The sequence below is a fragment of the Mesoplodon bidens genome (genome assembly GCF_964165515.1).
Source record: "Mesoplodon bidens genome assembly, chromosome: 10".
Taxonomy (NCBI): domain Eukaryota; kingdom Metazoa; phylum Chordata; class Mammalia; order Artiodactyla; family Ziphiidae; genus Mesoplodon; species Mesoplodon bidens.
In genome coordinates, this window is record NC_138172.1 from 105,003,785 (window position 1) to 105,029,708 (window position 25,924).

The window sequence follows — 25,924 nt, forward strand, 5'->3', positions numbered from 1 at the left end:
AATAAGTAGGAAAGAGGCAAACAAATGTGACAACTGTGCATCTGTTTGGTCCCTTTATTTATGTTCTGTCTTCTGTCTTTAGATTAATTTCCACATCAGAAGCGGTGGAGGCAGTGGTTGTGCTGGTCTTTAATTAAGCATGTGCATGTGCGTGCATGTGCTTGTGTGTGCGTATGTGTGAGTGTGTGTGTATGTGTGTGTGTGCACTTTCCCTGTTGGTAAGCTGAAGAGAAAGAATTTAATCACATAAACAACAAACAAGGTTCCCCACGGTTCTAAACACCGAACAGTCACGGACACTCCATCTTGCAACATGTCCCTTGGGTTTCATGTTGCAGTTACAGACCGTCCTCGGGAGAGTCCAGCTCACCGGGGTCTAGCTCACCGGGGTCAGATGCTGGTTTGCTCACTTCTCTGTCCTCCCTCCCCCGTGCTCTTGAAGGGGGTCAGGGGATCACGGCCAAAGCAACTCAGATTCCACGTCGAGTGCGCAGACCCAGAATCCACTCCAGAGGCAAAAGGCTGGTTTTGTGCCCTGTGGGCCTCTCAGCCGAGAAGTCTATGCTATCATCAAGTCCTCATTGGAGACACCTAGTTGGGAGGTCCAGGAAGGCCCTGGGGCCACACCTCAGATGGTTGAGGGGCCTGAACTCGTTTCCAGAAGACACACCTTGCCCCGGCTCGTGTTAATTTATTGTACTCTTGGCAAATCACTTAGCCTTGTTAGATCTGTTTTCTACTTACTTCACAGGATTATTTTAGGAGCTGAAAGCTCCAAGCAGACCCCAAATCTTGGCTGTCCCCTGCTGAAACATCTCTATAATCACAAACCTTCTGAATGACCTCCAGTGAGTGGCACTGTCTCCAAGGTCTGACATCCGAGTGCAGAGTACCACGAACACTCTTAAAATGAGGCCAGAAAATCTGAAATTCGTGTCTCCTTTGTTTAGGTTTGTGGTGCTAAGTAAGTAAAAGCAGGCAGATGAATTGATCTCTGGATGGGTTTACTTCACTGATCAGCTTCCACCAACACCCCTCTTGTTAAAAACATGCAGGATGAGCTGCCAGGAGAAGCATGGTAAGTCTAATGGGAAACATGAGAATAAAGGCTCTGAAGCACACTTAACTGGAAAACACCCCCTGGAGTCAGTACCACACGTGGAAGCGAAAACACTGAGTGAAGAATATTTATTACACAATGTGAAGGCCTGTAAAAGATCTGTCTTGTAGAGGCAGGAAGACCATCTCAGGCAAACATGATCTTGCGAGGAAATGTTTTTATAAAGCAGGTTGCGAGTCTGTTACAGCTTTACATGGCCTAATGGTTAAATATATCAAAGGGAAAAAATCATAAATATAGTATGATTTCATAAGCTTTAACTGAAGTCCATTTTTCATGTCAAGCCCATAATGTGTTCTCAGAAGAGAATGGGTGGAGGTGAAATTTCAAGAGGAAAGAAAGGTCTACATTTACCAAGACACAAAAAGGGAGGAGAGGGACAGTTCTTGCAGGGCTCTTGAAAATCTCCGTTCACGGAAAGCACCTTGAGCTGACAATTGCACAAATGAAAGGAAAAAGTTCAAAGTCAGACCAGAGAAGTAGGATTTGGAAAGTGAGACCAGAGGTCACAGTGAGATGGAGCAGGGGCTGCCTCACCAGGAACACATCACTTTTATGTGGGTCCCACCGCCTGAGAGGCTGAGAGAGGTTGGCTTTGTATGGGAGGCCAGGGCACACACCTCTTGTTGGGCATGTGAGTATCCTGGAAGTGCAGATCCTCTTCCCCCAACATGACCACCAAGGAAGAGGCCTGCGCCTCTTGGGTGGGCGGCCTTGTGCCACACCACACAGCCTTAGGGGCAAGATCACACAGCTACCCTGTCTCAACTGTTCCCGTGGAGGGAGCTTGGAAACCTTTTCCTTAGAGAGGACCTGGGGGAGACTGTACTATTGGGGTCATTTCATGAGGCACGCAGGAAAATGAATAAGCCCAGGGACACTGCCTGCCACCCTCAAGGAAAATCTTGCCAACTGGATTCATCTTTGGTGCCCACAGAGCCACCTTCACAGCAAGCAGAGTCCCCAGATCAAATAAATAACATCTCTTACCTGTCCCGTCTTTCAAATTATATAGATGCCCTCGTGACTCATAAAGTCCAAACTCATATAATTATGATTAAAGTCACAATAACTTAGAGTCATGCATTAAACAATCAACACATTCTGAAAGTTACAGATACACACATAGGAAGACGTCCCTGAACTTTCTGGGCTTTAAAAGCAAAGGTGTTAAACTCACACTGGTTGTGAGCATGTGCTCCAGAGCATAACATCCCAGAGGCAGCGATCTCCTTCCTCTCCTCATAACGGGAAATGGGCTTGGAGAGCCGGCTGGGCTCTGCCTTGTGTGGGAACAACCACTGAAAACTGGCCCCAGACACCGCCGAGAGCTCTCCTTGGGGGACTGCAGGCTCAGAGAGATGGGCTCTGAAGCATCTAGCAGAGAGAAAATCACACCCGAAGGCAAACGAGTTTTTTAAAGAAAAACGTAGACAGCAATAACAGCAAGGAAGGAGCCTTGGGACAGAGGGCAGATGTGGGACGGGGCAGAGCTGGATACAAGTACAAAGTACAGGCGTCCGGCTGAGAACCGCTCCCAACAGGAGCAGCGACGGGCAGCCTGGCTCACCTCGCCTCCTCCAGGTGGGGTGCTGGTCCACGAAGGTGTTCACACCCTCATCCCTGGAACCCATGATGCTACTTTATGAGGAAAGAGGAACTTTGCAGGTGGAATGGGAGATTATTCTTGATTATCCAGGCAGGCCCAGTGTGGTCACCTGGGTCCTTAACAGCAGAACCCTTTCTTGGCTGTTCTCAGAGACAGAGATGACGTTGCCAGCTTTGGAGAAGGGGGCCACAAGCCGAGGACTGTGGGCGCCTCTAGGAGCTGGAAAAGGCAAAGCGTGGATCCTCCCCGGAGCCTCCACAAAGGAGTCCAGCCCTGCTGACATAGTGATTTTGACCCAGTGACACCACCTGGACCTGTGACCCACTGAACTCTAAGATAATAGGTTTGTGTTGTCTTCAGCCACTTAGGTTTTGGTGTTTTGTTACGGTAACAATAGGAAACAGATAAAAGCCTTCACCCCACCTGCATCACCAGCTGGGGAGCTGGGGGAACTGACTCTTGAGGACAGTGCTTGGCCTGGTCCTTGGGGCCAAGGACGCCCAGAACTTTCTTTGCTGTGTGGAGCACTCGAACTGCTAAGGCCCAGGGGCCTCGTGAAAGGTGTCCGGGCCCCTGAGGACTGGAGTCTTCACAGAATGAATTCAGAAGACCAGGGAGGGGTGGGGGCCAGAATCGCCGATAATCGCAGAAAGCGGAAAGGCCATCTGACAAGTGGCCTTAAGAGCGGCCTGTAGGAAGTCTGCCCAACAAAAGGGCTCCCAAGTGGTAACTCTAGCATCTCTTTAGGAATTGAGCCAATTACTGAGGGGAAGTTGTTTAAGAGGAAAGTATATTCTTTGCAAGAAAAGAAATTAGAATAAAGTAGGAAAATAGAGTGGAACTGGGCTATTTTCAGGTCACTAAAACTAATTCACTGGATTTTTTTTAATGCCACCCATTCAACTCATTTAAAGGAGGAATCTTTTCACAGTGCCTGCACATATAAAGATGGGACCAAATGCCCTGGTTTTCCCTGGGAAGCATATGCTCCTTTGATCTGAATGTTTACTGTGTACTAAATACGCAAATTGCAGCTCATTTGCTCTAAGCTGCAGAAACTGGGGTTACTTGTAGGACAGAGACACATATAAATCATGCTTGGGTGTTGGGCCTCGGCTTGGCTGGGAGAGCTTTGGGGCTGGTGTGACCGTGTGTGCGTCGAAGCCTGGGAGCACAGAGGCCCAGAAGCTCATCCACTGATGCCGGCTCATGAAGCTGGTGCCACACCCGGGAGAAAAGCCCACAGGTGTCGAGCAGGAACCGACTGTGATGGTGGCGATGACGCTTGGTGGCTCCCCCTTGAGCACACAGCAGAGGGACCGGGACCCCAGGGCCCCAGGAGATGGGTTTCCTGCAACTTGGGGCGAGTGGGGGCCTGGAGCAGCTGTCAAAGCAAAACCAAACCAACAGTGGGAGGGGGGCCGCCTCCAGGAGCCCCAGGCTGGGAAGCAGCTCCGAGGACTTCAGGGGCCCAGGATGTGCCTGAAAGGAGGAACACATAGGCAGGTGGCTGCGAGCATGGAGATCAGGGTGCAGGTGAGGGAGCCAGCGGCTTTGACCGGCGTCTGCAGCCAGGCAAGGAGAGGAATGGACCAGGCCGGCTGGCCCGTGCCCCCCAACCCAGCCCTCTCACCTCTCTGCCACAGGGGACTGACTTTCCAACTTCAGACTACCTGTCAGAACATTCACAGCCGGGGACGCGCCGAGCCATGACGTCACGTGTCCCCCGCTGTGTGCAGGGGGGCGGGGGACGCCGTAGGACAACAGATTATACACCCAGGCTAAGCCCCTGCAGAGGGCTCAACGTCACTAGTCATCAGGGGAATGCAAATCAAAACCCCAGCGGTTAGGACGGCTGTTATCCACAAAAGAAACAGGCGTTGGTGGGGTGTGGAGAAACTGGGGCCCTCGTGCACAGTTGGTGGGAAAGTAAATTGTGCAGCCTCCACGCAAAACTGGAAGGAGGTCCTCAAAAACTTAAGCAGAGAACTCCCATATGGGCCAGCAATTCCACATCTGGGTGTGTACCCAAAAGAAATGAAAGCAGGGTCTTGAACAGATATTTATAAAATAATGTTCACAGCAGCGTTATTCACAGCAGCCAAAAGGTGGAAGCAACCTGTGTGTCCATGGATGGATGAAGGATAAACAAAATGTGGACCATACACACAGTGGAATACTATTCAGCCTTAAAAAGGAAGGACATTCCACAACACGTTATGATATAGATGAAACTTGAAGACATTATCCTAAGTGAAACAAGCCAGACAAAGGATAAACACCATATGATTTCACTTACATGAGGTCCCTAGAGGCATCAGATTCATAGAGGCAGAAAGCAGAACAGACGATACCAGGGGCTGGGGAGTTAGTGTTTAATGGGGCCCGAGTTTCAGCTGAGGAGGACGGGAAGCGTTCCGGGGATGGACGGCGATGCTGCTTTCACAACACTGTGAATGTACTTAACACCATTTAAATATGATCAAAGCAGTGAATTTTATGTGATGTGCATCTTGCCACAATAAAAATAAATAAATAAAAGAGGCTAAGATGCATTTGAAAGTACAGCACACTCGTTTCTCAGGGAGACATTTGTTTCGCCATAAATAGGGTGGCAACCACATGCTGCTGACAGATAACCCAGCTGAAAACCAGCAGGTCTGAAGTCCAGCCTGTCTCACCTCTCGACTCACGACCTAACTTGGGCACGAAGCCCTGCACCTCTCTGACCCTCAGTTTCCTTTTTTTGGACTACACCATCCCTGAGACCCTTTCCAATTCTGATGCTGTGTGTTTCAGAGACGGTCTGTGGCCAGGCTGATGTGGTGACAATGGGCACAGGCTTCCCGCTGCCCCCGGTGTACCAGTCTACACCGGAGCCTGTTTGCAGCACTGTGGGCTGGTGGCCACAGTCGCTGCTCTGAGCGTAAGCCTCTATCTCACCCACACGTGGAAGACGGTGGCCTGTCAGGTTCCTGTGTCATTTCCCTGGACAAGGGCGAGGGTGTTACTTCTACGTCCCAAGAGGCTGGGGTCCCGGTGTGCTGAGCAGCCCAGGCCCACCCTCACGCCTCCAAACGAGACCCTGCGGTTGGCCAAAACACGCGCCTCCAAAGAGGAATCATCATACCCTCATCGGGGCCTGGGACAGGGGCGTGTGTGAGAAAAGATGCAGCAGAAAGGGCTTCCCTGGTGTTGCAGTGGTTGAGAATCTGCCTGCTAATGCAGGGGACACGGGTTCGAGCCCTGGTCTGGGAAGATCCCACATGCCACGGAGCAACTAGGCCCGTGAGCCACAACTACTGAGCCAGCGTGTCTGGAGCCTGTGCTCTGCAACAAGAGAGGCTGCCATAGTGAGAGGCCCGCGCACCGCAATGAGGAGTGGCCCCCACTTGCCACAACTAGAGAAAGCCCTCGCACAGAAACAAAGATCCAACACAGCCCAAAATAAATAAATAAATTAATTAATTAAAAAAAAAAGATGCAGCGGAAAGAGAATTCAGGAAGTGAGGAACCACCTAACAGGTTAGATATTGGTTCTCATGGGCATTTCTGGGTTTAACACTAGAGCAGAAGTTCATAACCTAAGGTTTGTTTGTCTGTTCGGCTTGTGAAGGAAAAAGAGAAAGAAAACCGTGGCCAGCGGGGCCCGTTTGAGGCTGACCCACCGTCAGAGCTACTGAACCAGTATTCTAGCTCACGCAGGGCTGCAGCCCTGATGCCCTGGGCGTCGCGTGATTGCATATGAGCATCGTGTCGCATTCCCAGCCCATCCCAGCGGCCGCGAAGGACTGAGCAGTCCAGGGCACCTCGGAGTGAGCCGTGGCTTGCTCACCGCGGACTGCAGCTATCCAGCCCACACCCCTACCCCACGGCTGCTCACTGAGCTCCCTCAGGCTCTTTTCCATCAAGGTTTCCTCTCTGGGGTGTCAGGGAAGGGGAAGCGGGCTGGAACTGAATTCAAGGACTTCTGTCTTCTGAAGGCGACAAGGAGTCTCTGCATTTTCTCCTGTTAATATTTTCATCCTATTACATCAGTTAAATCATTTCACTTCTTCACGCATCTGTTTCCATAGCTTAGAAATTTGGATTTTAATTGGAATAGAATGTTTTAGAGACAGAAATGTACTATATAAATCCAAAATGGTTTATTAAAGCTGGTTTAGACAGTCATGAACCCTCCGAAACAGTCTGCAAACCTTCGGTCCTTTTCTGGGCAAGGGGCAGGATGTGCGGTTGCCATGGCTTGTCACAGCAGCCCCTCCCAAGGTCAACGCCAGCTTCCCCAATTCCTGGTTCTTTCCTCCTCTGCCGGTGAAGGTTTCTGATGGCTGCCAGCAGTTAGATTAGGCCAATAACAGATCTAATAGGATAATCTATTTTACACATGGATCAATGATATTCCCATAATCAAACTGAGGATTATACTTATTCAACAACAAATAACTATGAATACAGCATGGCAAATTAACCATGTCCCCAAATAAGTGCTCCCAACCTTTTCCTTACAAAAGCAAAGAAAGTTCATATTTGGTCCCTTAAGGGTAACTTTACCAAATCCATTAGCTTCTTTAATATGAAGAAAATCACTTGGACTCTGTTTACCACAAAGTGGAACGTGGGGAGAATAATGACTGAGTCATTATTCTGTAAAATGAACAATGTAGAAATGCTAAATGAAGTAAGATTTAAGAGGATGAATGGGCCTAGATAAATCACCTATACTAAGGTCCAATTAAACAATCATAAGTGTAGGTTTCTGTGTCCCAAGGCAAACAGCAACCTGTCCTCAGCTGTAATGAGTCCCAGCATCCATGGCTGGACGACACTGTGAGGATGCTGAGCAGGGGGCTGGTCCCTGGCAGCTGCTGGAATCAGGCTGGGACGTGGCTGGGAGAAGCCCCTGCAGCACCAATGCCCTGTGTAAATCCCAGCTCCTCCACTGGCTGGGAGATTCCACACCCGCCGCGGGCACAGAGTGAGGGTGGGGTAACTGGAGGACTCATGGGCTATTGCACACACAGCAATTAGCAGTTAGGGCAGAACTCGGCTCCCTCTGTCGTAAACGTTTGCTGGTTTGTAGTAGATTGGAATGTTCCTGTCCCTTGAGGCATCAACTGTCTTGAAGGATGGGTCAGCCGTCACCGCTTCCAGCTCCCGGCTTCCCTGCCTCTCACAACAAGGTTCTCTTGGACCCTCCCTACAGCAAGCTGAAAACTGATCCAAAATCACCAGGGACTAAACCTTTGACCACACTTCGAGGCTCCCTAACCACCACCTGGAGAGGCTATCATGTCATCAATCCCCTCCCTCTTCCCAAATTTGAAGATCAAGTTTTTTTTTAAAGATACAGCTCATTTTTATTTTTTATTTCTTTTAACATCTTTATGGAGTATAGTTGCTTTACAATGTTGTGTTAGTTTCTGCTGCATAACAAAGTGAATCAGCTATACATATACATATATCCCCGTATCTCCTCCCTCTCCCATCTCCCTCCCACCCTCCCTATCCCACCCCTCTAGGTGGTCACAAAGCACCGAGCTGATCTCCCTGTGCTATGCGGCTGCTTCCCACTAGCTATCTGTTTTACGTTTGGTTGTGTAAATATGTCCATGCCACTCTCTCACTTTGTCCCAGCTTACCCTTCCCCCTCCCCATGTCCTCAAGTCCATTCTCTAGCCTGTGTCTTTAGTCCTGTGCTGCCCCTAGGTTCTTCAGAACCCTTTTTTTTTTTAGATTCCATATATATGTGTTAGCATACGGTATTTGTTTTTCTCTTTCTGACTTACTTCACTCTGTATGACAGACTCTAGGTCCATCCACCTCACTACAGATAACTCAATTTCGTTTCTTTTTATGGCTGAGTAATATCCCATTGTATATATGTGCCACATCTTCTTTATCCATTCATCTAGCGATGGACACTTAGGTTGCTTCCATGTCCTGGCTATTGTAAATAGAGCTACAATGAACATTGTGGTACCTGACTCTTTTTGAATTATGATTTTCTCAGGGTATATGCCCAATAGTGGGATTGCTGGGTCATATGGTAGTTCTATTTTTAGGAACCTCCATACTGTTCTCCATAGTGGCTGTATCAATTTACATTCCCACCAACAGTGAAAGAGGGTTCCCTTTTCTCCACACCCTCTCTAGCATTTACTGTTTGTAGATTTTTTGATGATGGTCATTCTGACTGGTGTGAGGTAATACCTCATTGTAATTTTGATTTGCATTTCTGTAATGATTAGTGATGTTGAGCATCCTTTCAAGTGTTTGTTGGCAATCTGTATATCTTCTTTGGAGAAATGTCTATTTAGGTCTTCTGCCCATTTTTGGATTAGGTTGTTTGTTTTTTTTTTCATATTGAGCTATATGAGCTGCTTTTATATTTTGGAGATTAATCCTTTGTCAATTGCTTCATTTGCAAATATTTTCTCCCATTCTGAGGGTTGTCTTTTCATCTTGTTTATGGTTTCCTTTGCTGTGCAAAAGCTTTTAAGTTTCATTAGGTACCATTTGTTTATTTTTGGTTTTATTTCCATTTCTCTAGGAAGTGGGTCAAAAAGGATCTTTCTGTGATTTACGTCATGGAGTGTTCTGCCTATGTTTTCCTCTAAGAGTTTTATAGTGTCTGGCTTTACATTTAGTTCTTTAATCCATTTTGAGTTTATTTTTGTGTATGGTGTTAAGGAGTGTTCTAATTTCATTCTTCTACCTGTAGCTGTCCAGTTTTCCCAGCACCAATTATTGAAGAGGCTGTCTTTTCTCCATTGTATATTCTTGCCTCCTTTATCAAAAATAAGGTGACCATATGTGCATGGGTTTATCTCTGGGCTTTCTATCCTGTTCCATTGATTTATATTTCTGTTTTTGTGCCAGTACCATACTGTCTTGATTACTATAGCTTTATAGTATAATCTGAAGTCAGGGAGCCTGATTCTGCCAGCTCCGTTTTTCTTTCTCAAGATTGCTCTGGCTGGGCTTCCCTGGTGGTGCAGTGGTTGAGAGTCCGCCTGCCGATGAAGGGGACACGGGTTCATGCCCCGGTCCAGGAAGATCCCACATGCCGGGGAGCGGCTGGGCCCGTGAGCCATGGCCGCTGAGCCTGCGTGTCCGGAGCCTGTGCTCCGCAATGGGGAGGCCACAACAAAGAGAGTCCCACGTACTGCCAAAAAAAAAAAAAAAAAAAAAAAGATTGCTCTGGCTATTCGGATCTTTTGTGTTTCCATACAAATTGTGAAATTTTTTGTTCTAGTTCTGTGAAAAATGCCATTGGTAGCTTGATAGGGAGTGCATTGAATCTATAGATTGCTTTGGGTAGTAGAGTCATTTTCACAATGTTGATTCTTCCAATCCAAGAACATGGTATATCTCTCCATCTGTTTGTATCATCTTTAATTTTTTTCATCAGTGTCTTATAATTTTCTGCATGTAAGTCTTTTGTCTCCTTAGGTAGGTTTATTCCTAGGTATTTTATTCTTTTTGCTGCAATGGTGAATGGGAGTGTTTCCTTAATTTCTTTCAGATTTTTCATCATTAGTGTATAGGAATGCAAGAGATTTCTGTGCATTAATTTTGCATCTGCTACTTTACCAAATTCATTGATTAGCTCTAGTAATTTTCTGGTAGCATCTTTAGGATTCTCTATGTATAGTATCATGTCATGAAGATCAAGGTATAAGGCTCTCTTTTCAATTCCTTTTTCCCTTCTGAATGATGACTCACTATTGTAAAAAGAAATTAACTCAAACTGCTGTGAAGCACAAATAAGAATTGCAAAATGGAGAGTTATTTCTAGCAGAGGTATTTCTTTTTTCTTTTCTTTTTTTTTTTTGCGGTACGCAGGCCTCTCACCGCTGCGGCCCCTCCCGCTGTGGAGCACAGGCTCCGGACGCGCAGGCTCAGCGGCCACAGCTCACCGGCCCAGCCGCTCTGCGGCACGTGGGATCCTCCTGGACCGGGGCACGAACCCATGTCCCCTGCATCGGCAGGCGGACTCTCAACCACTGCGCCACCAGGGAAGCCCTAGCAGAGGTATTTCTTTAAGAAACCAATCTTTCTTCTGATTAATTTAACTGTTTTGAGCATATGCAAGAATTTCAAATACTGTTACACAGTGGTCTTCTTCTAAATTTCTAAAACAAAATCTCGTTTTGCTGTGAACCTAAAACTGCCCTTAAAAATAAAATCTTTTTCTTTTTTTTTGGCTTATAAACAAGATAATTTTATTTCTCACAGTTCTAGAGGATGAGAAGTCCAAGTTTAAGGCACTGACGAATTCAGTGTCTGGTGAGAGCCCACTGCCTGGTTCATAAATGGCCATCTCTTTGCTGTGTTCTCACATGGTGAAAGGAACAGGGAGCTCTCTGGGGTCTTATTTATTTATTTATTTATTTATTTATTTATTTATTCACTAGGCTCTTGTTAAAGCCCCCCCCTTTTTTTAAATTGAGGTATAGTTGTTTTACAATGTTGTGTTAGTTTCTACTGTACAGTAAAATGAATCTGCTATACATATACATATAGTCCCTCTTTTGTGGATTTCCTTCCCATTTAGCTCATTTAGGAGTAGGGGGAGAGAGGGAGTCTTGCCTGTGCTCAAGGGTCCTGACCCCAACCCTCCCCACGAGTAAGCAGACACCCAAATCTCCTTGCAAACTTTCTTCCTTGGTCGGTGGATGTGTTTCTCTCACTGTGACCAGAGCTCTACACGATACATCTGGTTTCACCCAGGTTGGTGTGAGACCCCAGGGAGCACTTCTGAGCCTACGCCCCCTGCAGTTGAAGGGGAGACTTGAGACGGGGGAACACCCAGCCTTGTGCTCAGCATTCCGTACAGTCGGGTGGGGTCCTGGCCAAGAACTTGGAGGGGAGGACGGATCCCTCGGGTCTGGAGGCTGAGCTGAATTCTGGCCTCTCACAAGTCCCCTCTGGCCAGGGGTCCACAGCCACAGGGGGGCACAGGGCATTGACACAGTTCCAAGGTTGGGGAGGGTGTCGTTATTTGGGGACCCTGGAGGATGGACATCAGAGGGTCTTCATCCCACCTCTGCAACTTTTTTGTAAATCTGAAATAGTTTCAAAGTAGAAAGTTAAAAAATATACAAAATTTAAAATCTAAGGCAAGGGCTTCCCTGTTGGCGCAGTGGTTGGGAGTACGGCTGCCGATGCAGGGGACATGGGTTCTTGCCCCAATCCAGGAAGATCCCATATGCCGCGGAGCGGCTGGGCCCGTGAGACATGGCCGCTGAGCCTGAGTGTCTGGAGCCTGTGCTCCGCAGCCGTAGAGGCCACAGCAGTGAGAGGCCCGCCTACCGCAAAAAAAAAAAAAAAAAAAAAAAAAAATCTAAGGCAAAAAAATAACACCTGAAATAATGTTTTTGATATAATGGGTGCCTAGTAAATTTTAAAAAATATTATTTCTCTCAAGACAAATATTAAATGATATCACTTTTATATGGAGTCTAAAAAATAATACAAAACAGGAACAGACTCACAGACATAGAAAACAAAATTATAGTTACCAAAGGGGAGGTGAGGAGGGACTAATTAGGAGCATGGGATTAACAGATGCATACTGCTATACGTAAAATAAACAAAAAGGACTTACTCTGTATAGTACAGAGAATTATATTCAATATCTTATAATAACTTTAATGGAAATTAATCTGAAAAAGTATATATATATATACTGCTATACACCTGAGACTAACACAATAGTAAATCAACTATACTTCAATAAAATTAAAAAAAAATATTATGTCTCTCTTGCAGAGTCAAAGGTTTTGCAAGTTAGTCTTGGCCAGTGGCAGAGAAAAGTACCAAAGACCTCGTACGATTGGAAAAATAAATACATAAGTTTCAGTAGTTCTACCTTTCTAGTTTCTTCCTTTGGCCTGGAGGCATTGTTTTACAGAAAACTTTGCCTTTTAGGCAGCAGCTTAGGTGAGGGGTAAGGGGTGAGCTGGCTGGTGGGCAGAAGGCTGGTGACGAGCGCTGGGAGCCCAGGGACCTAGTGGCTCTTCTACTCTTGATTTTTTCTTCTTTCTTTGTCCTTCCCCATCTTTGGGTCTCCCTTCTCCTTGTTTAACTTGACAGGCAAAGTGACAAAGTTCAAGGCTTTCTCTCTTTCAGTGACATTTTTCAAGGTGGAGCCTCTCATCCAGCATGTAGTCGTGGCTGAGTTTTGCTCAAAAGCCCCCTTCCTCCCGGTCATCTTGTATCTGCTAATCACATCCCTGACCCAAAAGAATACGCAGTTCAAGGTGCCGTACCATGCATCTTCCTCTATTCATTCATTTTCACAGAATCAAGGCACGTAGAGAAAATCAAGCCTGTCAGATTTGTCTCCGATCCTGTGCGTGATTTTATTCTGACTCAGAGCTTGTATTTACTTCCACGGCTGGAAATCCCGCCTGGGGCTAAGTGAGATGTTTATCACATTTTCCCACAATTTAGAGCAAGTTCTCTAACGTGGGTTATGTAAGGCAAACTTTGGGGTGAACTTGGAAATAACGAATATTCGTGGCCTATAGAATCACTGTGTCTTGGAATGCTCAGGAGTTGAACTCAAATTCCATCGACATGGGGGAGACCCCCCACTTTTCTGAAAGTGATGTGGGCTCCGTGACCACGGTTGCTGGGTTTCAGGTTTCACTGTCCTCTTACAGATGAAGTCTCTTCAATAACTCCTGGATTATTGAGGACACAGCTCGCCCTTTAAATTCTTGGCCACGTGTCCTGGTCCCTAGACCCGATCACTGCTTGTTTGGGTTTCACAGTGGAGTTTATGCTAGAACATTCCATGGCATGCATAGTGGGGGTCCCAGTGAACATCAGAAGATTCTGAGGGATGTGGGACCGGCCCCGCCAACCAGCTGCCTCTCAGATGCTTATGAGAGTGTCATTGGTCTGGAACCGAACTGACTGGAAACCTCACATGAAGACAGGATTTCTCCTTCCCAAGTTTTTTCAAGATTTTCAGCAGTAGAGACCACCTCAGAGGGTGGTGACCTCAGAAGTCTGTGTGTTTTCAAAGCTTCAAGTGACCCCTGAACACCAGAACTTTCAGGAAACCCTGGTGGTCCTTCCCGAAGCATCTTCCCTGCCAGGAACGTGGCGTAGGGCCCTGTGATCAAGTCCAGTGCAGTGAATGAAACCGAGTCTGCTTCTAGCAAAAGGCCTCTCCCCACCTCCAGGAGTCTAGTTACTTGAATCAGATTTTTGCACAACCAAATTTCAGGGCAGCAAAGAATCTGAACAGCCCTGGGAGGGTTCCTAAGTGACACTGCCACCCTCCAGGTGAGATGCAGTCCCCAGCTCTGCAGAGCAATGACCTGAGCACCTGTCCCCCACCCGAATTCCACTTTCTCTATTCCCAGCCCTAGTCCTATGGGATATATTCGTCTTTGGTTGAGAAGAATGTCTGTGGTTTTTGTTGTTAAGAACTGTTTTGGAATTCCTTCCCCGATAAAACCAATGATAGGCTGGGGTGGGAATCAGTGAGAAGGTAAGGAGAGAACCTGGATTGCTCAGCGAGAGAGGCTCAGAGACACAGAGCTGGGAGGGCAGACACCTGGGCGGACAGGAGCTGGGTGGGCAGATGTCTGGGGCCGACAGGAGGCTGTGGAAATGCAGGCTGGGCCTCGGTCCTTTCACACAGACCCAGAAGGGGCCTCTCGGGAGCCTGACTGCCAGGCGCACCTCCCCTGCAGGGGGTCGGCTCTTGGTCTAGAGCGGCCACACAGGACCTGACCACATCCAGCCCAGAGTGGAGACCAGTCATCTCTCCCACGGGGTTTCCTCAGAACCACACAGAGACTACACTCCCAAAAAGACATGCGATCAAAACCACACACTTTCTAGATGAGAGGTGGTTTGGGTTTCGCTTGTTTGTTTTATAAGAGGATGGGAGCAGGATGCCCTCAGGGGTCAGAGGACAGGTAAACGACACGCCTGACAACCCCCCACGTCCGATGCATAGTAGACCAAGCAGCCCAGTCGTCACAAAGTCTCCTTTGGGAGCAGCAATTGATGAAAATTATTTTTAATAATTTCAAAAATAAATTTCTGTCAAACAGAGACACATTGACAGAAATGTGGGGACCAACCAGGAGGGCACAGGATGGGGGTTTGTGTGTCCCGGGGGCCCCGGCAGACCTGCCAGGTGTGGCCCCTTCCCTCCAGGGCCCTCGTGGGCACAGCTCTGAAAACATTCACATGTTTTTGAAAAGTGTAACTGTTCAGTTCAGGGGCAAACATGTAGACCCATGCAGTCTCCCAATGTAAGTGGCTTAGAATCTCTACCGTTACTGGCAAGTGCTTGTTTCTGGAAAGTAAATAAGATGAGAGTTAAGAGCTGGTGATCAAAGGGATGCAGCATTATTTATAGTTTCCTACAATGGCAGGGGCTGGCAGGCTCATTACTGCTGCACAGAAATCAAGACCATACGATTAGAGATACTTTCTTTGATCGTTTCTCTAAAGCAATCCCATTGTCAGTGGAGGGCTTCCCAGAAAGACAGTGTAAACTAGTCCAGAAAGCACAGCACAAAGGACATTCAGCTCAGCTTTACTCCAAACAGACTTCAAAAACTCCTGCGAACAAACGTTTCCGCCTCAGCTGTGCACCAGGTCTGGGTCGCCGGCCCAGGCTCGTGTTCCAGGGCCAGGGCTTCACCAAAGGGTGCATCGGGGCATCTCCTGGGTTTCTGCTTCAAGAAATACACGCAGTGTGAGAAGCTGAGGTCTCACCGTGGAAACAATCTCGTCTCTCCACCGCGGACGTCGTCGCTTGAATTGTTTGGCTTCCACCCAGTCTCCTTGGCGCTGTCGCCTGGTGACCAAACGCAGACAGTGCTGGTGTCCACACGGCACATCGGGCGTGTCCCAGGAGGCACTGCCGTCCACGCGTCACCCGTCAACTGTGACTAGAGGCGGACATGTGGCCGGATTCCGAGCCAACAGGACGAGGCTGCAGGGGGCTCGGAGGCCTGCAGACCCGCGCATCCGCGAGTGCGGGTTTTGCGGACGTTGTCTCACCTGCGCCCAGAGCCGACTCCAGGTGAAGCGGGAAGGATGCAGCGGGACGGATGCAGCGGAACAGGAGGGGATCCATCACTGATACTGTTGGGCATCAAATTAATCTTTTTTTTAACATTCCAATTTATCTAAATTTGTGGATACGTAAATGTTTAATTTCAATCTCTCCCCATAAGATAGTGACGTAAGCCCTGAAAAGGAAAAGAAAAGAAAACTGCTAAGAAAACTTGAGACTTTACGCCATTAACTGTCTTTGTGAGATGTATCTTTTACATAAAATAGTAAATATAATATCCATGATCTATTTAAATAGTAATAAAAATACCCATGTATCTTCCAAAGGACTTAAGAAATGGAATATCCCCAGTGATGTAGATGAAGCTTCTTTGAACTTTCTCTTTTCATACTACCCTCCAACCCAATTAACTGCCATCCGAAATATTTTGATGATCATTTCCTTGCTTTCCTGATAGATAGTTGGATAGGTAGATGGTTAGATAGATAGATAGGTGTAATATAGATATTACATATGAACATGTACATACACATAGTATAGCTCTACGTTTTTGTTTGTTTTTCCTCTGCACTTTATTTAACTGGAATTTTATGTTGTGCATCTTTCCGTGACTTTCTTTTTGACTGAAGTGCTATGAAACGCATCCGTGTTGCATTCACCAAGCAGCTCAGTGTCGACCGTCGTTGCGGCAGGTCCCAGCCTCTTGCTGACTGTGCTGCGTCTGTAAACCGCAGGTCCCCAGCTGTTCCAGAGCTGTGTGGGTGTGGGTGCTAATGTGTCTTGGTTCATCAGCCACGGTTCCTCTGGGAATAGAGTTGCTGCCGCACGGGGGGTAAGCACGTTCAAGTCCACCAGGTCATCCCAGATCTTTTCCAAGCGCCTGCCTTTTCACACCCTGCACATGGTGCACGGAGCTGGGCCCACACACCCTCCCTCTGCCCCTGGCCCCACCTGACTCAGCTCTGGCCAGTCTGGCCAAAGCGCAGTGGGTTCTCTGGTGGCCATTTGCCCGGCCTTTGCCAACCAGATGAAGCATCTTTCTCATGATGGTAGGCTATACATGTTTCCTCCTCCTCTGTTATGTGTTTCGTCCAGGCTTTTGCCCAATTTTTTATTGGGTTGTTTGTCTTTTTATTGTAAATTCTTTGTGTGTTCTGTACACAAATTCTTTATTATTTTTATGTATAAAAATAATTTAATTTTCTCCCAGTTTTTGTCTTTCTTTTCATCCTTTTTATTGTGTCTTTTGAGCAACATTCATAATTTAATCAATTAAGTTAAAATTAAATTCTTAAATTTTAATGTGATCCAATTCATCAAGTGTTTTCTTTAACATTTGTGCATTTTTGTCTTTTATAATAAATCTGTCCCTGTTCTAGGTTTGCAAAGGTATTTTCCTATATAATCATCTAAACAATGTATATGCTTGTCTTTCATATTTATTTGTTCTACCTGGAACTGATTTTTCAAATGGTGTGATATAGAAATTCACTTTCATTCTTTTCCATATGGATAACCAGCAGCACTGTCTTTTCAGCTTTGGTCGGACTTGATAATCACTGACGTGGATGGAAGGACTGAAACGATGCGTTCCCTCAACAGCCGCTTCACCTCCACACCCTAGAGAGACCACTCTTGGTGATTCTCCTGTAAACGCCAGGACATCTTTATGTAAACACAAGAAACCCTGAATATACACTCCCATTTTTCCTTCTTAGCACAGCTCTCATGAGTCTGCTTTCTGAAAATTAGTGGCAGAGCTGGAGAGGGTCCCCTTCTCTGTCGGAACTGCTGTGTTGTAGGGGGCAAGCCTGCGGGGGTGGGGCAGGGCCAGGTTCAATCCCACCCAAGGCCCTGGGCTTCGCAGAGCCAAAGGCCAGAAAGAAGGAGGGTGAACTCCAGAAACCCGCGAGACCTAACAGCGCCTGCACGTCGCCGGGAGGAAACACCACCCGCGAGGTCAGGCTGCTCAGGACATGGGCAGTGAGCCACTCTAGCCTGCACAGGGTGGGTGCTGGGCTCCCGCCAGGCGGGGACACACCATCCACGCAGCTGGGTGAAGCTCCAGAGGATGCCGAGTTGAGGACGGGCCCACGTCAGCCCGAAACACGGAAGGTTCTGGACCCACCGCACCCGACCCCAAGCAACATGACAGCTCCAGACAGACGGACCTGCCTGTTCCAGACGGCAGAGCTCAGCACCCAGCGGCACGGGGCTCCCCAGGTCCAGCTTCATGTGAGGACTTGTGGGGACACTGGAGCAGGAGAACCGCCATGGGACCCGCCGCCCAGGCTCCCGGACCTTAGATAAAAACCATCCTCCTCGCGTTCCATTGAGGTCTTTCTTTGACTTCTACATTAACTCAGGGAAAATCGACATCCTCACAATGACACGTTTTTCACCCACGATCACGGCATCTCTTACCATTTGCTCAGCTTTTTTTGTACTTTCAGAACCGTTATACTGTTTTCCTCAAGTAGGTTTTGCACATCTCTTGCTGGGATTACTCCTTGGCATTTTGCTTTCTTTAGCGCTGTCGTAAGTGGAGTCCCTTTATTTCCACGTTGGACTCTGCGTTGTTTGTATCTGTGATGTGTGTTATCAGTTGTCTGTGGACGGGCATGCAGCTCACACCCCTGGAACAGTCCCCTCAGTAGAGTGTCTTAAAGCAGCAGGTTCTAATCTGCTCACTGTAAAGAAAATCCCTTAGGTTTCCAGAAAGAAAATTAATACAAAGAAATGAGAATTAGATGGACTTCAAAACACTGAGGAGGAACGGCTTTGACTCCAGACTCTGTGCCCAGTGTGACTGCCATTTGAGAATAAAAATACAATAAAGACATTTACACAGTCAGGACCCAGGAAGCCAAGCCTACCACGAACTTCCTGAGACCCTCCTCTGACCCAGCACGAGCTTTCCCCTCGTCAGGTGCGTGTGCCACCCCTTTGCACCGAATGTCCTGCCTTATCCCCCATCCTCATCCTGCAAATGTCTGTTTTCTCCCCGAGACTCCATCCAAATGTCCTGTGAGAGGCCTCCTTGGGCAGGGGTGGGGCCCCTCCCGGTCCTCAGTGCCCGGTCCTCCCCTCCCTGCACAGCTGCCCGCTCTCCCTCCCTCCCTCACCCCTGCCTGTGTGGAGCAGCTTCTCTGAGAGATGGGACATGGGTGATGTTGAATCAATGGAGAAAAACTCCTCGAGTCCTCTGCCCATTTCTGAATTGGGTTGGTTGTCTTTTTGTTGTTGAGTTGTGGAGCTCTTTGTATATGCTGGATAGTAAACCCTGGTCAGATGTATGATCTGCAAAATTTCCCTCCCACTCTGTAGGTTGTCTTTTCACTTTGCTGATAATGTCCTTTAATATACAAAATTACTTAATTTGCCTATTTTTTTCTTTTGTTTCCTGTGCTTTTGGTTTCTCTGAACACTTTAAATGTTTCACTTCTCTCTCTTCTTGCTTGTGTGCCTTCAGATGTAATTCTTACCTGGCACTTTCTCTCTCCCTCCTCCTCCTGGAGTTCCCACGATGAGTGTGTTTGTCCTTTTGATGGTTTCCTCAGGTGCGTTAGGCTCTGTTCACTTTTCTTCACTATTTTTTTCTTTCTATTCCTCAGACTCAATAATTTCCATTGTCCTATCTTCAAGTTTGCTGAGTCTTTCTTCTGCTCTCTCAGATCTGCTTTTGAAATTCTGTGGTGAATTTTTCATTTCCATTATTGTACTTTACAATTTCAGAGCCTTTTGATATCTATTTAGGATTTCAATTTCTTTATTGATGTTTTCATTTTGTTCAGACATTATTTCCTCGACTTTCCCCATATCTTCCATTAGTTCTTTGAGCATCTTTATGCCAGTTGTTTTAAGTTTTTATCTAGTGTATCTCCCATTTTTGTTTCTCAGAGATCATTTCTGTTGATTTATTTTTTGCTTTATATCAGCCATACTTTCCTACTTCTTTGTATGCCTTGTGATTTTTTGTTGAAGACTGGCCATTTGAATTGAATGTTGTGGTAACTGTAAATTGGACCCTACTCCCTGCCTTGGGGATTGCTGGGTTTTGTTATCATTTTGTTTATTGTTTTATGGTGTGTGTGTGTGTGTGTGTGTGTGTGTGTGTGTGTGTGTCTGTGCAGGCTGTCTTTATGCTGCGGACCAAGCTGAGGTGTAAAAAGTTCTTCTCAAGTATCTTCTGAGCCTTTCCTAGACATGTGTGGTCACTATTTAATTTTCCCCATGTATGCTCTTGCTTTTTAATGTACTAATCTTTTATGTCTGGCTCCCAAAAGGGGGAAAAGGGAAGAACAAAGGGGGAGAGTGTCATCCTTTTAAAATTATTTAAATGTTTATAATAGCATTATTCATAATAGCCAAAAGGTGGAAATAACCTAAAATGTCCCAAAACTGATGAATAGATGAACAACCTGTGGCATATCCACAAGATGAAATGTTACTTTACCATACAAAGGAATAAAGTACTGGGACTTTCTACAACATGGGTGAACCTCAAGAACATTATGCTGAGTGAAGAAGTGAGTCACAAAAGACCACATATTATACGATACATTCACAAGAATGTCCAGAATATGGAAGTTTATGGACTCAGAAATCTACAGAGTAAAAATGATTGTTAGGGCTGTAGGGGAGGCATGAGGGGCTAAAAGAGTATAACTGAGGGGTGTAGGGTTCCTTTCTGAGGTGATGAAAATGTTCAGAAATTGACTATGTGTCTGTGGATACATTAAAAACCACTGAAGTCACACACTTGAAATGGACGAATTGTATAGTATGTGAATTAGATCTCAGAAAAGCGGTTTACCAACAAAAAAAGGATGATGGAGACTTGAGATAGTGTGTATTACTCCTGCTAGAAGCTTGACAGTGGACGGATGAGGGCAGTATCTTAAGAAGAGAGAAAGCCAAAACCAAAATTGTTCTGATGGAAGAGGCTGTGGAATGTGTCTAGGCAGGAAAGAAGGAGCCAGGGGAAAGGACACTACAGAGAGTGGTGATAGCTGAAGCCTCAGAACAGATGGAAAGTGATGAGCTCCTGGAAGAAAGGATCACTGCTCTCCCTTGGGCCAGGTGCTCAGGAGGTGAGAGCTTGTGGAAAAGGCAGAGATGGGGCCCAGACCCCCATCCGTCCAAGAAAGGATCTGAGGCCCGACATGGAGAGACAGGTCCCAGCCACCCCACTGTCACCTCCGCTGCAGGGCCCTTCACCTGGTAACTTTAGAAGGAGCGGGGCGGGCCGGGGCTGATAAAACTGTGTGAGTCAATGTCACGAAAAGCAGATGGAGCGGGTGGTTAGCAGGAGACTGAGGGTTGGCAGCTGGTTTGAGCTTTATCTGCTCTTGCCAGGTGGGGAGGTGGGCACTTTTTACATCTTCACTAGGAAACCTAGAACTCCTGTCCACAGGTCACTCACACCGCTTCTGGTGCTGGCCGGGCACAAGTGGGAACCTGACCCGAGGCTGCGGCTGCATTTAACTCCGCACCTGATGAGCCAGCTCGAGCGTATTCAGCTCTGCAAAGAGTCAAACAATTAAAACCCCGAGAAACACCAACACGCTGCCGGGAGTACAAACATTCAGGACGCCCAGACCCTGATGCCAAGTGTATGTGAAGCCCTGGGTCGTTGTGTTTTTGACCCAGGAGGGACTAGAGGAGCAGCGTGAAGTCTCAGCCATGGGTGTTGTCTCCACAGGGAGCTGGATGCCAGCTATAAAACGTGAACGATGCTGAGGTCTATGGAACGCCCTCCTCCATAAGGTGAGGCGATTGCTGTCATTCCCACCTGGCCCCGAGGTGCCGCTCTCCTTAAAACGAAGTGAAGCTGCACGGCACATCTAATTAGATTTCCCCTGCCAGCCCCACGCCACACCCAAGTTGTCTTCATAAGCTCGTGTTACCTGCAGAAGTTTGCCTAAGGCTTCGGGGCAGTCACTGAATCATGATTCTTCAGTGTTTGAACATGTTTTGTGTGTTTAAAAAACATCAAAATATTGAATTAAGCAAAGCTACTAGGGTGACTGTAACTTGGGAAGAGCCAGGCAAACTCTCACAGACAGAGGGAGACCGAGATATGGAGGGGGCACCAAAAAGTCCTGCCCAGATTTCGGGTTAAAATGCACGCAGGTACCTGCGCACACAGGCAAAAGCGCAGGGCGAGTGGGGGCAAGACCCTCAGTTGTGGGCTTTTCTGCTGGTAAGTCACGTGAGTCTGCCCCCAACCTGCCGGAGGGAGCGAGGGTCTGTGGTCTGTGGCCAGATACCACAGGCTTGTTAGAAACCCTTTCCCTCAGCTTTTCTTTATGGTTAAATTCTCTCTTTTTAAAAAAAAAAACTAGACTTTGCTTCTTAAGCAGTTTTAGGTTCACGGCAAAAAGGAGCAGAAAACACAGCGGGTCCCATAAACGGCCCCCTGAGAGCCTCTGTGTCATCAGCGTCCCCCAGAACCTGCACTGACACGCAGTTCAGAGCCATAAGCTCTTGTTCAAAGTTCTTTTTTGCCAAAATCTCATTCTCTCGCCATACAATCTTAGAGCTAGCTCGAAGAGCAAACAAAAAGATTGAACCTCTGGAGAAGTTCTGTAAGTTATTCAACAAAATGGGAAAACAGAGCTCACACTTACGGAGCACCTGTCACGTGCCTGTCACTCACATTTGTGACTTCATTGTCTCCTCAAGATGGTAATTTCCCCTCCTTTGGACATTTTTATGCACTTTCCAGATGACAAAATTGAGACCTAACAAACCAAGCCCAGAGTCCTATTTCCAGTAAGATTAAAAATGGATTCTTTGCTGTGGGAGCCACCACTCCCCGTGCGACACCTGGCCGGTTCCTCGTGGTCACAAAGGAAGCAGCATCCACTGCCCGCCGGAGGAGCGTCTTCTCGGGGCCGTTCTGAATCCCCTCTCCTTTAATCCTGCTCTGTCCTCGGAGGGACTGAAGCTGGCTGGTCACCATCTGACGTAAAACATTTCACTTAAGACTTTCATTTTGCGGCCTTGACTGAAGGTTCCCAATTTCTGTCGTCTTCATTACAACTACTGCTTCCTAAGCCTTGAGGCTTGATTTTTCTCCACTGTACCTTTCAATGCGAGGCGGGCAGCCTGTGAAACGCAGAGGACAGACATTGAACAGAGAGATTAGCGTTCAAACCCGACTTCTATCATTTCTAAGCCATGGGAAACGGAGCAAGTGACTTTCTCTCTCTCTCGGCCTCGGTGCCCTCACTTCTGAAATAATGACAATGGTCCCAATGGTACCCAATCCATGGGGTGCTTGTGAGGATACAACATGAAGCCTGTACAGCCCCTGGCCACGCACGTGTGCTACCAAGTGGGGGCATAACTAAATGATGCCTGACTCAGTCGTTGCCCAGCAAAGATTTCCAGTTGGTTCTCTGAGACACAGTTTGTATTATTGGCAAGATCCTGGTCAGCAGCCCTCCAGGTGTGCACCGTGTGTGGTCGCCCTGGACACGCCGAGAGCCCCGCTCTGGAGCCAGGCCTGAACCTCCAGTGTACCGCATGGTCTACACCGTGGCAGGCTCTGGAATTGCAGGAGATTTTGACCCCCTCAAGCTCTGAATCCCACACCCAGCCCGTCTCAGCCTACACAGTGCAGCCCGGGTATCTGCGCTTTACAAGCTGTGCAGGTGTTTCCAATGCAGGGAGTCATGGCTGTAAGGATCTCAGTGCCTCTTCGGAAACCATTCAGGGACAATGCTCAGTCCCACACGGGAGGGCACCTGGCAGAGGGGCCAGGACTGGGAGGGAGAATTCCCATTGTGACATCCTTTTGCAACTTTTTAAATTGTATGAATGAATTTTTAAAATAAGTGATTAAAATTTAAAAACAGACCTTTTCTATTTTCATACGTGGGGCTTTGGAAAATTTCACTGGTGTAGAAGAGATCATCAAAAATCATGAGATTTGTTGTATGCAGAGCTGAGCTCAAGGCATTTTTCTGCATTCGAGATTTTCAAGGGATTCTGGAACATTTTGCAGAGTTTGGTTCATATGTCACTTAACATGGAAAACTCTTTATGCAGCTTTTGTGTAAAAAGGCAAACTGTTTGCTGCTTCAGGGGGCGTGCAGGGGGCTATTGAACCCTTCGTCGCAGGGGTGGGAGCCCCAAGGCAGGTCCCATCACCAGGAAGGCTTGTAAGAGGGTGGGAAAGAGCTTTCACAAAGACTCAGAAATCACTTCCAGGGGCTGATCACTGAAACTGGCACGTGACAGCAAAGTTCTCCCTATTCTCTAAAAATGAAACCCTTTTAAAATTTTTTAAGAAGGGAAGAGAAAATGTGATTTTTTCCTAATTTGTCACAGAACACATCCAGTAAAAAAATCAAGCAAGGTATTGAACAATTAACTAAAGACTGAACAAGGCTTTGAGAATTTGAAATGTACTTCTGAGTAGTTCAAACGACCAATACCCCTGTCAGTGCTCTGTGGTCTCCTGTAGCTGCTCAGCAGAGCGAGAGGTCCCCCGGCTCTGGTCTTCAGGCTCCTCTGCGTCTGCTGCAGCCTGAATTCTTACAGTGTGTTCAGTTTTAACCATTTATCACCTGAGTCTTTGGCTCCCAAACCTCCTGAATGCTCCCAGTTTGGAATCTCTGGTTCAGATGAATGGCTTACACAACCATGTGTGCTAAGCATTCTTAGGTGAAAATATTACATCCTAACTTTCACTAACGCTCGGGAACATCCTTTTAGCACAACTTTCTTCTGGTTTCATTTCTTCTTCTTCTTTCAATATTAAATCTTTTGTTACATACTTGTTTGACTAAAGGATAAACAAAAACAAATAATTCCACCATATTGCTGGTTACAAATCTTAAAAAAAAAAAAAAGCTTTTCATCACTGTTGTGTGCATTTAAATACCATTTGTGTATTTTTTATAAATGCTAAAAAATAAGGAACAAACAAAGCTCCTTTTGGCTACTCACCCTACTTACCGCCCCTGCTGTGTTCCTTCAGGTGCCCGATCACAGGTGCCCTATGCTGGCCGTTTACCTAACTGAGCAAAGCCATTCAAAAGATTCACACACAACCCCAAAATATTACACAACATGGAAAGACTTTGGTTTTTATTGGAACTCTCAATACAAGGTAAATTTCAGCAGATTAAATACAACTGCATGAGTTTAGAACATTGGGTCTCTACTATCTTGATTTCCCTGAGCTGCCATCTGAGATTTAGTCTTTAAATTGGAAGCCCTCTAAGGAGCTGGTTACCTTTGGGAACAGGATGGGAGAAATATGAAGGAATTAGCATAATGCTGGAATGTTTTGCAGGGCAAAGTAGGCAGGCAATTGCCTTGTGGATCAGCAACTTCGTTAAGAGTGAGGAATGAAGTGAGTATATTCTCTGAACTCAAACCTCTGACATAAGATTTGACATTACAGCTATACTTATGGGGATATTGCAGGCCAAGTACAGAGAATAATTTTGTAAGTCGATAAAATAAGCTGCTTATAATGATGACCCTCAGAGAGGGCTCCTAAGTATAGAAGTAGAAAGGAGATTTATTTTTGTACAGTGTATCACTGTATACCTTTCAGATTGTGTGATATGTCCTAGTAATTACCTTCTTAAAAATAAATATTTTTCAAAAAATTATAAAATGTGATTTTGCTCAGCTCTATGCAAATAAATTCAAAAAACTTAATGAAATGAAATGCATGGTTTTCTTGGAACATATAAAATACCAAAACTGACCTCGGAAGAGTAGAAACTCTAAGTAGACCACAAAAGAAAAGAGCTAATTCCCCAAAGAGCAGCGGTCCTTCACAACAGGATGCAGAAGACGCGTGCCCTGCTAACTCAGAGCCACAAAATGAGATACACAAGGTCTGAAGGACACAGAGGTGCCTGCCGAGCCCTCTGGGAGGGGTGTTGGGTGGTGCAGCTGAGGACAGAAGAGTTTTCCAGAAGCCGCTCTGGGCCAGGGAATTTCACCGCATGCACCATCTGGTCAGGGTCGCGTGGTTTTCCTTTTACTCTTCCCACATACTAGGCACCAGGCTAACTGGGTCACACACGTCATCTCTTTTAATCCACACTGGACGTCTCGGAGAGGAACTCTTGTGACCCCAGCTGCAATCTTGGGGCTGTTTACT